Source organism: Canis lupus, chromosome 6 (assembly GCF_048164855.1).
Source record: "Canis lupus baileyi chromosome 6, mCanLup2.hap1, whole genome shotgun sequence".
NCBI classification, from domain to species: domain Eukaryota; kingdom Metazoa; phylum Chordata; class Mammalia; order Carnivora; family Canidae; genus Canis; species Canis lupus.
In genome coordinates, this window is record NC_132843.1 from 43,749,101 (window position 1) to 43,761,427 (window position 12,327).

The 12,327-nt window shown below is 44.1% G+C and overlaps 1 long non-coding RNA gene across 1 annotated transcript in view; it reads left to right on the forward strand.

Annotated features, from left to right (window-relative positions):
• LOC140635499 (uncharacterized) overlaps window positions 1–12,020 on the forward strand; it is a 29,918-nt gene extending 17,898 nt beyond the window's left edge. The window contains exons 9-10 of the long non-coding RNA XR_012032815.1: window positions 10,571–10,664; window positions 11,829–12,020. This is a non-coding gene — a long non-coding RNA (uncharacterized lncRNA). The remainder of the gene's footprint in view (window positions 1–10,570; window positions 10,665–11,828) is intronic.
• The last annotated feature ends 307 nt before the right edge of the window (window positions 12,021–12,327 follow it).

A 12,327-nucleotide genomic window follows, 5' to 3' on the forward strand; every position in this document is an offset into this window, starting at 1 on the left:
AGCATAAATCATGTTTTAACCAGACATATTGCTTTCTTCAGCTGTGCAGCCTTACAATTGCAGGCGTGTCTTTTGTGCATCACAGAGACCTAGAGACCTGTAGTGTAACGCCATCGGAACAGCTGAGCTGCCATGCAATTGGAAAAGCTCCAGAAGATGGCTATTATCAGAATTATTTAGACCCTATACTGATTTATGAGCCCCAGTCCTGGCCAAATTATTGTCCCTAACTAGCAGTAGGGTTAATTTCTCTCGGAATGGTTAATTTCCATCTCATTTTTTGAAAACGCTCCTCGGGTTTTAAACTAGTATACTAGATATTTCTTCAAATTCCAGGCTGATTTCCTTTCAACAAAATATAGGGTCATAGTTTCTAAATTTAGACTTTATGTAAAGAACAAAGGGACTTCAGGCATTGAAAGAGCACCAGTGACAGTTACTCTGTTTCAGCCTGAAGACAACAACAAAATGCCAAACAACTTAAGGCTGTTGGCAGCATTTATCAATCATTCATCAGCCTTTGATTCCTTAGACAAAAGCCATCCAACAGCCAAGTTCTCCTGAACTAAAAGAGCTAGAAAGCACTTGTGTTTCTGTGGAGCACCAGTCTGCCATCGAAATCAAAATCAGGATAGGTCTAGGCATCCACCCTAGAGAACTGCAAGCACACCTGAACTAAGGGTCACATCCAAGTATGTTCACTAGGATGTTGTAGGGAACAGCAAGAGCAAGAGAAATTAGATTCCATCTACCTTTGGGGAAACGTGGTGGCTGGATGGGGCATGTTCTAATTCTTCAGGAGGGGGGCTGATTATACAAATGTATTTAGTTTTGGGAAATATGATGATCTGTACATTCTGTACATAAGTTACACTTCAATAGAAAGCTTTTTAAAAAAATGATCACAAACCTTTGCCTGGCTCTCAAGGAGTTGCTTGTACATTCCTCTGAACTAGAACTAGGTTTTAACAGGATACTCAGGTGATCCGAATGTACAGTAAAATTTGAGAAGCACTGACCCAGGGCATAAACACACAAGTATAAAAGTACATATGAAAGCATAATAAAGAGAATGATGGAAGGACACACAGGGCAGTGAGGAGGCTGGAAGAGGCAGATCTCACCAGACCAGCCCAGGTGGCCCCTGACTCTGCTACTAGGAATATCCAACTGCCAGAAATATTAGCCCCAGTTTGCTGCCTCTCTTATTTATGGTTTAGCATTTTCGAGCAGTAATTGACCAGAATCAGTGCAAAAGAAGCCCGAATTTCAGGCCAAGAAAGTGCTGCTGTCATCCTGCAGTTGTTGAACAAGATAAATGGTCTCTATAGCTGAGGACGAAGAAAAGTAGGGCAAGCACGAGGAGAACCCGATAGGGAAGTGCATCGCAAATAATTAGTGGCTAATTTTAGCTCATCAGCTTACCTATTTTTTCATTATTCAGTAAAGCTAAGTTCCAGAGTCGTAAAATCTGACCCCACAGAAGAGTCAAAAATCACACAGAAGATCTTGCGATGCTGTCTCGTGTGACGGACACCGAAGGCAGGGCCCCAGGGGCGCCTCCCGTGGGAAGAGCTACCATTATCCTCCTCCTTCCCTGTGTCACATCTACCAGAAGCAAGACTATCCTTCTCTAGGACATTTGTTCATTTTATTTTTTTAAACTTATTTTTAAAGATTTTATTTATTTATTCATGAGAAACTAACAGAGAGAGAGAGGCAGAGACACAGGCAGAGGGAGAAGCAGGCTCCCTCCTTGAGTCCAATTCAGGACTCAATCCCAGGACCCCGGGATCACGCCCTGAGCCGATGACAGATGCCCAACCACTGAGACACCCCAGCACCCCTAGGATGTTTGTTCTTTTTAAAGTGAGATCGTAACAAATGAACTCCAACTACTCATAGTGCTCAAAGCCATGAAGAGATGACTTCTTGTCTCGGCAAGGTACTCTCCCTTTCAATTACCCTCGATCACAGTGAATTGTTTTACTAATGAAACTACATCACTAACTCATTCAGTTCACAGTCTGACGTGGGAGCACTTTCTCCTGCATTCGTGACTCTGGTTTCATGCCCCCTTGAGTGGATATTCCTGACTCCTAAAGATGTTAACATGCATTTGTCTCTGCTGTGATTAGGAGCAAATTTTGGTTTCCATAGACAGAATTTTTGATGTTTCAAAGGCATGCCGCTGTCTGTTCCTAATATCCAAGTTGATTGCATCCCCTCCCTGCAGATGGGGGCCCTCTCCTAATTTAGTGAATACTTTCAATATCTTTGTCCCAATTACTGATAAAGAACTAACCCCCAAGGATGTCCTTGAGTTGATAAGGAGTCACTGATAATCATTGTTTAGGAATTTTCAATGGGCCAACATAGAGTTACTGGCATCTCGGCTTCTGGTTTAGGGCATCACGTGACATAGAATCTAGAATCGATGGCTTTATTTACATCCACAGGGGCCACCTCCCCATCCCCCACCCTCTGCTACCCACCACCAGCCGCCATATATCCTGCCCCTTTAGCCCAAGAGGAAATAACTTTGGTCTGGCATAATCCTCTTCTTACCAGCCCAAGCCTTGGCATTAAAAAATGTAAGGAAATAAAGCCATTTTTCCCTGCGTCATAGCCAAGGCTCTCTGCAGCAGAGCCAGTGTGCTTTCTGAGCAACGTTCAATAAAGGGAACAGAAAACAAGCCAGATCACCCGATGCCCAGAAACACACGCAGGGTGAGATATTTATTAGTAAAAAGTGGCAGGAATGATTCAAGATCTGAGGTCACCAGGGTCTGAGAACAACCCATCAGCCACCGTGGATAGAGCCTGACCTTCTTCCACTCCCACTCAGCCCTCCGCTGGCTCTGAACAGGCTAGAGTATCAGCCAAGGGAAGCTCTCAATTTTTATCTGAAACAGAAATGCAGACAATCATCAAGTGCAGACAACGACTCACTCTGTAACAAGAATACATACGTTGGTCTGTGTTAAATTAGACCTCAGCCATGCACAGGCAGGCCCTGTCGAGGCTCGATAATTCTACTCTGCTTTAACTTGTCCTGATAATTTACTTTTGGGATAAAATCCCTGCCATTATCGTGGGACTCCCTGGGGCATGATTTTCATTCACTGGAACCACCTCCTTTGCAAGAAATAAACTTCATTTTTCCTTCACCGCTTCTGACTTGACCATAACATAGGCAGACAGTTCCGGGTCACATACCAGTTCCTTGGGTTCCTTATCAGTGTCCGAATCACTGTTTCAATTGTAAGCAGTAGACGGACCTTCAGAAACTCTGTGTATGTGTGTGTGTATAAATTCTTTTTTTTAAAAGATTTTATTTATTCATGCCAGACAGAGAGAGAGGCAGAGACATAGGCAGAGGGAGAAGCAGGCTCCCCACGGGGAACCTGATGTGGGACTCAAGCCCAGGACCCCAGGATCATGACCTGAGCCAAAGGCAAACGCTCAACCACTGAGCCACCCAGGCGCCCCTATAGATTCTTAATGTAAGTGGCAAAAAGAAAGAGACTTCAAAGTTCAGCATTAGAACATAAATAAAGCAGGGAATTAATTTCAGGGTTAGAAATTCTTTTCTTGTGGAAACCAATGACTTGAAATTGCTGTGTTAACTGTAGGGGACAGCAGGCACTTGTCCTCCTCATGGCTGACGGAGCTGCAGAGTGGCCAAGGCTCTGTGCTGCCTGGTTACAGCTGTGACAGTGCCCACGGGCTCCAGTGCAGTGCTTCTAGAACAATGCCAGAGGTCCCAACCCTTCATCACTTCTTTCCCAACGACTAGACAAACGCCTGGGAACCAAAAGTCTCTAATTTAGAAGGCCACCCAACTCCCAGACCCAGCTCCTTCCCCCTTATTCCTACTTTCTCTAGGCCTCAATCCCATTGGGGTTAGAGGCCCAGTGTTCTCCCTGCTCGGTCTAACCCTCGATTTGCCTCTATGTCCTAATCTGTACCTTCTTGGCCCTATCTTCTCTAGAACGCATCTCCCCAAAATAGAATTCATGACACAGAATCACACTTCTTTTTTAAAAAATGTAGGCTCCTTGCCCAGCATAGACCCCAAAGTGGGGCCTGAACTCAAGACCCTGTGATCAAGACCCGAGCTGAGATCAAGAGTCGAATGCCTAACCCACTGACTGAGACACCCAGGTGCCCCACAGGATCTCACTTTTTAACCATCTTAGCTGGTAGGGGATCTAAATCACTTTTGACTTCCACAGCTAATCATTGATTGCCCCTGATCAAAGGGGATTTGTAGCACCACAACAAGACGCCTAAATCCTGCTGTGCTGTGATGTGTTTATTCTTGCATCATCATTCATTCACACATACATATGCCCGTGTATTTAACCACGTATTTTAAAAGTATCTTGGAGCACCTGGGTGGCTCAGTGGTTAAGTATCTGCCTTCGGCTCAGGTCATGATCCCGGGGTCCTGGGATCAAGTCCTGCATCAGGCTCCTGGCAGGGAGCCTACTTCTCCCTAGCACTATGTCTCTGCCTCTCTCTCTGTGTGTTTCATGAATAAATAAATAAAATCTTTAAAAAAAAAAAAAGATTACCCAGGTAATCTGTTAGGGGTACCCAGGTGGCTCCGTGGGTGAAGCATCTGCCTTCAGCTCAGGTCATGATCTCCGGGTCCTGGGGTGGAGCCCTGTGTTAGGCTTCCTGCTCAGGGGGAGTCTGCTTCTCCCTCTCCCTCTGCCTTCTTATGCTCTCTCTCCCTCTCTCGCATAAATAAATAAAACCTTAACAAATAAATAAATACCTGATTAGGATTTGTTAAACATCTGCCTTGTGCTAAGCAAGGAAGAGATAAATAATTTAATATTGCTAATCCTCAAGAAGCTAACAGTCTAGTAGTAGAGTCAGATAAATAAGGATAATTACAGTTATAAAAGAATAAGAAAATAGCAATATTGAAATGCAAAGGGTATTTTGAGAAGAGGTATCTCATCCAGCATGGAGAGGCTAGGAAAGCCTTTTGGACAAGGCTGGGGTAAGACCCTCTTTATTGCTAGCCGTAAGGCAAAGCTAGAATTAAGCAGCAAGTAAAATCAAATTACATCTCAGAAAATCAAATTATAGGTCCATAAAGGTTCAGCCAACATATGGAAAAAATTTTTATTATGTCCTTGACCGAATGCATCCAATCTTCAGTAGGCAGCGTCTTGCTGTGAGCACAATTAAATGGCATAAAGATGTTGGTTGTTGTAGTCTTTACGTCCTTGGGAAATGTTTTGAGGATTCGAGGTCCATGTTCTCTGCCCCTGGCTCACTATTTTCATAACAGATCTTCAGAGAGATCTATGTGCAGGAGACCTAGCTATTTCTAAAAGATGACCTCCAAAGTCAGAAAAGTTGAACACAGACTCATGGAAGGTTTGCATTGGACTCTGCCAACAGAGTCACATCCAGAATCTTTCATATCTGAAAATGCCCGGAAAAGAGACATTAGCTATCCATATGTATACAAGCCACAGTGCTGATCTACTTAGGCCCGCTGCTTCCCACAAATAGAAAGAGAGGGAAAAAACAGCTTCTAGTCAAAATGAGATCAGCTCATCTGACCCACAAAAAAAAAAAAAAAAAAAAAAAAATCCAATTAATTTACAACAGGACAATTAAGGCAATTCCCATGGAATAAGCTAGCTTGGGCTTTTAACTAATCCTGGGGAAGGCTTAGAGGCCAAGTTGATTTTAGACAATGATCCAAACATTTACATGCTTATTTGGAGTTTGGATCTCTTTGATTCATAAGAAAGGTTCTTGATATTTTCTTGGTGAAAACTTCTGGCATCTTCCTAATTTTTGTCAATGCCAAGCCTCTGAATGGCAGGAAGGTATCTAATTTTTTGTATCCCCAGTGTGTGACTCTTAGAACAATTTTATCAATGTTTATGAGCACATTTAAAATACCAAATTTAGGGGTGCCTCGGTGGCTCAGTGATTAAGCGTCTGGCTTCAGTTCAGGTCAAGATCCCAGGGTCCTGGGATTGAGTCCCACATCAGGCTCCCTCTCCCTCTGCTCTTGGGCTCTCTCACTCTCTCGTTCTCTCTGTCAAATAAACAAATAAAATCCCAGATTTGGAGAGAGGGTAAATGGAGAGGAGGGGAGGACATAATCCAATCTCTGCAGAGAGTGGTGAATCTGGTACCCCTGGACTGACTCCAACCATCTCAACCCAGAACGTCAGGACAAGTCTTAATCCCTGTTCAGAATGTCAATATTTCAAACTACGTGTGTTTGCTGGGTAAGGTCTCTGTTTGTTTGCCTGTGTTGTGCAGTCCTGTTTGTCTGCCCTTTGACGTGTTTGCGCACCCTGACAGGAAGCTCCAACAGAGCGGAAATGATGCCTATTTTAGTGGCTTCATGGCACTCAAGTGGTTACTTAAAGACGCTATTCCAAACAGAGCTTTTGAGAGACCCCGGTGAGTGACACCACTCTGAATGGACTGAAATGCCAAAAGAACAGCTTTGTCTTTGGAGGAAGAATACTGAGTGACATCACTGTGTTTTCAAGGCACAGCACCATCGTTTAGAATACATTGCTCAGTGCTTTGGGAGTCTCTTCCCTTTGCCCCAGTGCCCACTTCTGCCCCAGGGCCATGTTCAGGGTCAGCAGAGGAAGGGGAGGCAGCCATGGAGAACCACTGGGTGGTAGCTTCTTCCTCAAGCCAATCTGTGCTACATACACATAAGTGGTCAGCACATGAATGCGTATTTCTACCCACCACCTCCCACAAAACTCCTAGCAGTGATACTTGCTTGGGTTGGGGCATCAGGGCAATTTCCGGTTTGCTCAGGCTTGCCCTCTCCACGCCCCTCTCACTGTGAACCAGTGCTAGAAAGATGGAATCACAGAGCTGGAGGAGGGGGTTCAGAGAGTTCCTATGCCATCTGCACTTCCCAGGGTCTGTTGCTAGACCGTGGTCCAGTGGGTCCGACGTATGGCCTGGAATTTATTATATATTTAACAAGAACCCCCCCAAGTGAGTCCCAAGATCACTGATGCCTATCCAAACACTTAGTTTTACAGATGATATTGGTGATGAGACCAAACTAAGAACATGGCAATGACTTGGCTAGGGTCATACAGCCCATCTTTCTTTTAGCCTCGACTGGGCCACGAGGAGCTGCTCTTTTCACTTCATCCCAAATGATGCTACAGCAATACTGTAATTAACCAGTCTCCTGGAAACGACGCTTTTTCATACGCGAGTTGGTCACACGGCCTTCAGGAAGCACATGAGGCAGGGCTGACACATGTCATCTGGTGTGGTTTATCCCCACATGATTTGCTGCGTAAGACGAAATACCTCCATGGGTAGCATCTGCTTCCAGGCTGTGCTTAATTAAAGGTAATAAAAACCAATCCCTCAAGTACAGAGGGATTTGTAGGAAGAGAAAGCAGGAAAAGGAGTGAAGAAACAATTTGATGAATGTTAACAACAACAACAACAACAAAAAGTACTTTAACATATTTCAATGTCTGCATTCTAATCCTTATACTAACAAAGTAAACTTTTTTTCCAGTGGGAGAGGTCCTGTAAACTTTCAAAGGCATTGTCTTAGAGCAAAGCCTAAGACACAAATTTGGGAGTCCCCTTTCTTCCTTGTTTCTTTCTTTCTTTCTTTCTTTCTTTCTTTCTTTCTTTCTTTCTTTCTTTCTTTCTTTCTTTCTTCTTTCCTTCCCTCCCTCTCAAAGATTTTATTTATTTATTTGAGAGAGCAAGAGAGCATGAGCAGGGGGAGGGGCAATGGGAGAGGAAGGAGAAGCAGACTCCCCACTAAGCAGGGAGCCCTATGCAAGTCTCAATCCCAGGACCTTGAGATCATGAGGAGATCGTGAGTGGCCTCTTCCTGCCACTTTAAAGAAGGTGACTGCTCATTTATTATTGAAGAATTCTATAATATAACACAAATTTCAAAGCATGATTTTAAAAAGACCATTGCTAGGGAAGGATACACAGACAGCAGACATGTTCCAAGCTACCCCTTTAATCCTACCAAACAACCAATCAGCCCCATGGTGGCCAGCGTCCTGCTCCCAGCCTCCCCATCTTGAGCATCTCAATACTCCTCTTTCCTGCTGTTCTTACCCTCTCTCTTTTTCTTTTAAAGATTTTATTTATTTATTCATGAGAGACACGCAGAGAGAGGCAGAGACATAGGCAGAGGGAGAAGCAGGCTCCCTGTGTGAAGCCTGCTTCCCAGGACCCTGGGATCACAGCCTGAGCCAAAGGCAGATGCTCAACCACTGGGCTACCCAAGTGCCCCTGTTCTCAGCCTCCTTCCTACCAGCTTCAGTCTCCTTTCTCTCTTTAGGAATGGCTCCCAACCCTACTTCACAGCCCTTCCTCACTGGCCTCCACCTGCTGAGTCCCTCCCCTGCTCCTTTCACCAACTCCCTTCATCTTCCTGCATCTTCAGTGAGCCTCCTGACTTAGGCCTCTTCTATTTTGACTCAATATATTTCCCTTGGATGATGCACCTGCTTCAAGACTTCAATGTCCACCTATAGACTAAAGATCCCCAAATCTGGAGGCACCTGGGTGGCTCAGTAAGTGAAGTGCCCACCTTCAGCTCAGATCATGATCTCAAGGTCCTGGGATTGAGACTTGCATAGGGCTCTCTGCTTAGTGGGGAGTCTGCTTCTCCTTCTTCCTCTCCCGTTGCCCCTCCCCCTGCTCATGCTCTCTTTCTTGCTCTCTCAAATAAATAAATAAAATCTTTGAGAGGGAAGGAAGGAAGGAAGGAAGGAAGGAAGGAAGGAAGGAAGGAAAGAAAGAAAGAAAGAAAGAAAGAAAGAAAGAAAGAAAGAAAGAAAGAAGAAAGAAAGAAAAGAAAGAAAGAAAGAAAGAAAGAAAGAAAGAAAGAAAGAAAGAAAGAAAAGAAAGAAAAAAGAAAGGAAGGAAGGAAGGAAGGAAGGAAGGAAGGAAGGAAGGAAGGAAGGAAGAAAGGGGACCCCCAAATTTGTCTTAGGCTTTGCTCTTTCTCCTGAGCTCCAGGCACGTATATCCAACCACCCGAACACTCCATCTGGATGTCTTGCTGGCATAGCATGTTCCACAACAAACATGATATCCTCTGGTCACACCTACCCTTTCGTCTACACTGTGGTGGCAGGAAACTGAGCCTCCAGCCATTCCGTCTCTGAGTTTAGAAACTCCTGTCCTCTGAGCTGCCTCCCTCTTGAGCATCCACTCCATACATTTGGCCAGCCTGTCTCCAGAATATTTCTCCTGCACCCCCAAGCCACCATCCCTGATGTTCCCTCCCTTGTCACCTCTGGCAAGAGCCTCTGGACCAGCTTCCCTACCTCCTGCCTCTCCATCCTACACTGTTGCAGAGTTACCTTCCTTCTGAGAAGCTGATTGTCTCTTTGGTCTGGGTCCCCTTTGCCTTTAAATTAAAGCTGGGATTTTTACACATGATTCCTTCAGCCTAGATTTGTTAATCATTTTGACGAGTCTCTTGACTCTCCCAGGCAATGCATCCTCTTGCCAAATAAATGTACTCTTTCCTGAACACTCCAGGCTCTCTTGGCATTTTGTGCCTTCACATACTCTGCTCTCAGAGCCTGGACAACCCCCTCCCAACCCCCCCTCATTCTTCTTTCATAGTCTAGCAAACTTCCACTTGTCTATCACTTCCTCTGGAGTTTCTCCAATATTTTGAGCAAGGTAACATGTTCTGCTTCCAGAATCCTTTAGCACTTTGTTTGAATTTCAATTTCTATGTTCATGTGTTTGGATTTTTTACTTAACTATGAGTTTAGGTGCCCAAGGGCCGCAGCATGTTTTGTTTGTCTTGGCACCTGAGCACATAGCAGTTGCTCAGTAAATGGTGGGGGAATGTGATACTGAAAACAGGCATGCATTTCTTTTTTTAAAAAATGTTTATTCTATTTATTTATTTATTTATTTTTCAGATTTTATTTATTTATTTGGCAGAGGAAGAGAGAGCACAAGCAGGGGGAGCAGAGACAGAGAAGCAGGCTCCTTGCTCAGCAACTCAGGGCTCAATCCCAGGATCCTGAGATCATTACCTGAGCCAGAGGCAGATGGTTAATGGACAGAGCCACTCACGTGCTCTTATTTATTTGGGGGTGAGGGAGAAAGAAAGTGAGAGAGAGAGTGGCGGTTTGGAGCAGAAAGAGAGGGGGAAATAATCTCAAGCAGACTCTGAGCTAAGCATAGAACTGGACACAGGGCTCAATCCCACAACCCTGAGATCATGATCTGGGCTGAAACCAAGGGTCAGACACTTAACCATCTTGGCCACCCAGACACCCCACCAGGCATGCATTTCTCATTAAAATCATTTAATAGCAACTTTATGAGGTATCATTTGCACCCCACACATACCACCTGAGTAAAGTGTACAAGTTGATGTTTTTAGGAAGTTCACAGGGGTATGCAATCATCACCACAATCTAATTTTAGAAATTGCTGTCCCCTCGGAAAGAAACCCTTAGGTATCCCCTCTCACCTCATTTACTGTTCCCCCAGCCCTAGGTGGCTACTGATTTACTTTCTTTCTATATAGACTTGCCTATCCTGGACATGGAATGACAAAATATATGGTCTTTTGTGGCTGGCTCCATTCACATAACATGCTTTCAAGACTCATCCATGTCATAGTATGTACCAATATGTAGTGAGTATCCTTCCCCTTTTATGTTCAGATAATACTCCATTGTATCTTATCTAAGAAACCACTGGCTAACCTAAGGTTATAAAGATTTACCACTAGGCTTTCTTCTAAAAGTTGTATATCAGATCCATTTTGATATGATCCATTTTGTGAATGGTTTGAGGTAGGGGTCTAACTCATCCTCTTGTATGTGAATATCCAGTTGTCCCTGAACCATTTGTTGAAAAGACTCTTCCCTCCCCCCTTGAATTGTCTTGGCACTCTTGGGAAATCAACTGACCGTAAATGTAAGGGTTTATTTGAGGACTCTCAATTTTATCCATTGAGCTATATGTCTATTCTTATGCTAATACTAATTGAAACATTAATTATGGATCAAAAGGTATTGTCTCTGTCATTAATTAAGCTGGACACAATAAAATATGAGCTCAGAAGAGTCCCTAAAATTGCACTAAGCTCAAGATCCTGAGAGAAATCTTGCCCTAGAGAAGGCAATGGGCTTCAACTGCTGGAAGTCTCTTCTTGGATACTGTTTACATGAGGGAATCAAGCATAGGTCATCATTCTTTGGAACTGGCTGCATCCCTGCTCAGCAGACTTCATCTTTCTGGGGTCCCACTGAAAACTCTCATTCTTCTTTTGCTTTAAAACAAGCCCCACTAGGTCCTAATCTCACTCTCTCCTTTATGCCAAGGTTCATATTTTGAGTTTCCCCATAGATACAGTCATCAGAAACACATAATTCGTTTTTTTCAACGTATATTTACTAAGCAAATTTCTGTGCCAGTTGTGGTTCTTGACTCAGAAAATACACTAATTAACAAAAGAGAAGACTCCTTGCCCTTAAAGAACTTATATTTTGGAGGTACAAGTAAGCAAGAAAACAAGTGATCAAACAAAAGAAGTAACTCCAGATAGTGATAAGTGCTATGAATAAAGTAGAGAGAGAGAACAGGATCACAAGTGAAAGAGGGGTCCTATTTTAGACAGACTGGTAGAAGGGAGCCTCCTCAAGGAGGTGGTATTCTAGCCGAGTCCTAAGCATTGAGAAGGGAACCATGTGAAGATCTAAGAAGGTGAAAAAGGACATCAGCTACCTCCATTTTGACCTCAGTCTGTACCTTCTAATTGATTAAATTCTTCTTTCCAGTTTATCTCTTAACTTAGGCAAAAGATCCTGCAGGCAAAGCAGCTCTCCTTGGGAACCTAAACTACCCCCTCCAGCAATAGTGGCTGCCCTGAGCCAGCAAGACCTCTTGTGACTGACCTCAAGAAAATGACCGACCTGACCTTTGCGGCTCACCTGCGTGGACCCGCTGACCTTTGTCTCACACTTTCCTTATATAAACCTAGAAGTATCTTCAGCACCTTGGAGACAGTCTTTTGAGATACTAATCTGCTATCTTCCCGGTGTGGGCCTCACTGAAATAAATTCCTTTCCCATGTCACCATCACTTGTCTTTCTGCCTTAAAACTTTGTCAGTGGCCAATTGCTGAACCTGTCGTGTCTGGGATCCCAGAGTCAGATGCTCTTGCACTTTTGGACCTATATAACAAGGGAAGTGATTCAGATGGAGGTGACAGCCAGTACAAGGGCTCCAAGGAGGATATGTGGAATGGCAAGAAAGCAGATGTGGCTGGAGTGGAGA